We start from the raw sequence: 3,363 nt of genomic DNA, 5'->3' as shown, positions 1-3,363 counted from the left end.
TTACCTTGCAAAATCAGGGCTGAGCTTAGAAGTCATTAAAGAGATCCAATTATGATTGTGCTCTGAGAAAACTGTTCTCTGAAGTCTAAAGCTGCGTACACACGGCAAATTTTTCTCGCCCGATAATCGGTATCGGCCAATTATCGGGCGAAAATCTGCCGTGTGTACAGTCGGTCGTCGTCCGACGACCGTCCTGGCGGATCCATGGACGATGGACGACGACCGATCCTAATGAAAGTCGCTCTCCCCCTCCCCTCTCCATAGAGCATGAACGGTGCTGTATGTACAGCATCGTTCATGCATCGTGCAGTCTTTTCTCGTTGGAAAGGATCGTGAAAGATCCTTTCCAACGAGAAAAATTGCAGGTGTGTATGCAGCTTAAGGGCTCTATAAAACAGAGATTCTGACATTCCCTGGTGGGAATCTTACAAGTCCATATGTTTCATTTCAGTAATTTATTCCCAGGGAATGTTTGAGAGAATGTCAGATTCCTTGTGATATAAATAGAGCCCTATGATAAATGTGGCCCCGGCCAGGCCAATAGATATCACATCCCTGTGCCTTTTGGATGAAAAGAATTCTGAGTGAGCAGCCTTTTAAAGTGGGTACCTGCATGGTGTAAAAAGATATAAAAAAACAAAAAACACCATCTCGGCTGAATAATTTTTGTTTTTGGTTAGTGGAGAAATCTCCAGGTTAAACACGGAAAACATCAAATGTAAGCATGCTTTGGTATCTTCTAAATAATCCTGATACCTTTTGACTAATCATACGCCAGCAAAGTGCTTTTAGTAGGCACAAATTGTGATTTGCAATTTTCAAGACATAAAATACAGCACTTTTTTTTTTTTTTCTTACAACGTTGCAAACTATAAATTTGAGAATCTAGCATTTAATACAAAAAGTAGATTGCCTCATGGGCTTTATTAAAACAAATAAATTAAAAGCTGTTGGGAATGTTTAATTAGATGGTGGCCCGCAAAGTCTTCTGCTCCTTTCTGTTTTTTGATGTATGTCCACTTTAGGCTCATTAAATTATAAGGCAGCGATCTTTGTCTTTGTTGGATTATGATCTACAGCTGCTTTTAAGATGGGCTTCAATAAAGAAAAATATCTGCTGGTGATTTATGGGAATTAAATAAACATTTTTGAGCCATTGTAAATAACCGGGGCTGTCAACTGGCAATTGAACGGGTCTGAATGGAATACAATTTACAGTTGGTGAGAAGAGATACACCTATAGATTCTCTGCAAGTTCAATAATTAAAGTGTCCAACCAAGTAATTTACGCAGATGTGGGATTGGTTATCCTGAAATCCATTATCTAGAAAGATATGGGGAAAAGGGTAAATAATTGTCACTGTCAGTAATGATGTCATACATATCGGCATGATACCAAGTCTACTCTCCCACGGTTAAATTTGGAAACCACTATTTTAGAAAACGTTATGTGTTATTTATACTAAAAAGACATTGCCTTAAAATAGTAACCCATCTCACTCTTTTGCTCTCTTTTGTGCTCTTTCGCTCTGTCTTTTGCGCTCTCTTTCGCTCTGTCTTTTGCGCTCTCTTTCGCTCTGTCTTTTGCGCTCTCTTTCGCTCTGTCTTTTGCGCTCTCTTTCGCTCTGTTTTCTGCTCGCTCTTTCGCTCTCTTTTTTGTGCGCTCTCTCTCTCTCTCTCTCTCTCTCTCTCTCTCTCTCTCTCTCTCTCTGTCTTTTGCTATCTATCTATCAATCATGGGAGAACCTGTATGAGCCAACAAACCCGGAATGTATCTGGTCAAGGATTGAAAACATTCGCTAACTAACAGCAAATTATTTTTAAAACCAACATTTCGGGTTTGCTGGATCACCTGGGTTCTCCCATGATAGTTTATCTTCTCCAGTCTTTGAGAGCTTTAATAAAGCAGACCCAGTATTTTCCCTTCCTAGGGTTATGACCTGGGATGATAATCTGTAAGTGATCAAAGTAAGACAGCACTATCTTCTGTATCTCAAGCAGTAATGGGAACCCTCCCAGTTCAGCCCAACAAGCAGTTTTTGGAACTTCTATGGACTTGAAGAAAGTGCTTACAAAGTTCTAGATGGTACATTTTCATTGGGCTGGATTTTCATTTGATTGATCCAAATCATTGGCAGGGCCCCATATTTCACTGTCATAGAGTAGGACAGGGATGATGACATTGTAACATTTTTTAGCTAGACTTTAATTGTGTGGTTTGAAATGACATTGAAAGTTCAATGGGCCTTGTCTTTTAGTGCTTTAATGGCTGGTTTTGAACCTCCGGATTTGTTGTTTTCCATATAATGTTTTTTTTTTCTCTCTTCTCTACTTCTTTCTCCCCTATCCATCCCATCTACTAGCCTAATATGTCCTCATACCCCCCTTGCCAGACTCCCTGAAAATTATCCTCACCAGTCTTATTAAAGTCTGGTATCACAAAACATGTCATGCTTGGTTCTTCATTACATATGATAGCTAGGAACACGACTGCTAAGGATTTTATCATTCTTTGGAAGCATAAATTAGCTGCAACTAGCGAAAGTTTTCTCTTATTTCTGTGCACTCAAAACATGGAATGGAGGTCCAGTTATTGACAAAGTTTCTTGCATACAACATATCGATTTATCGGCTTTGGATTCAGTAACCATAATGCAGAGAAACCTGTTTAAGTTGTTTTAAAATTACTCAGAGATCCAGACCTATACTGGTCTTATTTGGTATCCACCCCCCAAGAGCTATGTATACCCCCAGTTTAGAACCCTGATAAGTAGCTGATATGTAAACAATCAACCACTTTCACCTATACAATACATCAAATGATTAGTTGCCCGAAGCTGCAATACATTTATCATTACCACAAAGATTTTATTGTTTGGTTACATGATCACAATAAAACAGTATGTAGATCTCCCAGCGTTTGTACTGGTTCACCAATAACAGCTGTTGTATTTATAATAAGAACACTTTGTTATATTCAATTATTTTGATTAATATTTTTCTACTTAAAGAGTACAATACGTGGCTTGTTTCACGCCGCTGTTTTCTTCTCTTGGTTCGGGATTTCACACTCTTGCCAAAAAGTGAGAACAAAGATTACTTTGACTCTTAGTACATTGCTATAACGATATTAATGTCAAGTCAAATCGAATGCATCTCAAACGTGGGTGTGCCCCCTTTATTATTTGTTGTGATGTTTAACCACATGTGTTTGTTGTTTGATGACCCCTGCCCCAAACTCCTTTGTACTGAGATTGATTACATAAGTCTTTTTGGAGGTTTGGTTCCTTCAAAATGCATATTTTGGATAGGAGATCCCCTTTCTTAGGAGGTCTTTTGTCTTTAGGGTTTTTGAATCACCAT

The sequence above is a fragment of the Pyxicephalus adspersus genome, chromosome 11 (assembly GCF_032062135.1).
Source record: "Pyxicephalus adspersus chromosome 11, UCB_Pads_2.0, whole genome shotgun sequence".
Lineage (NCBI taxonomy): Eukaryota > Metazoa > Chordata > Amphibia > Anura > Pyxicephalidae > Pyxicephalus > Pyxicephalus adspersus.
This window is presented reverse-complemented; position numbering follows the sequence as displayed.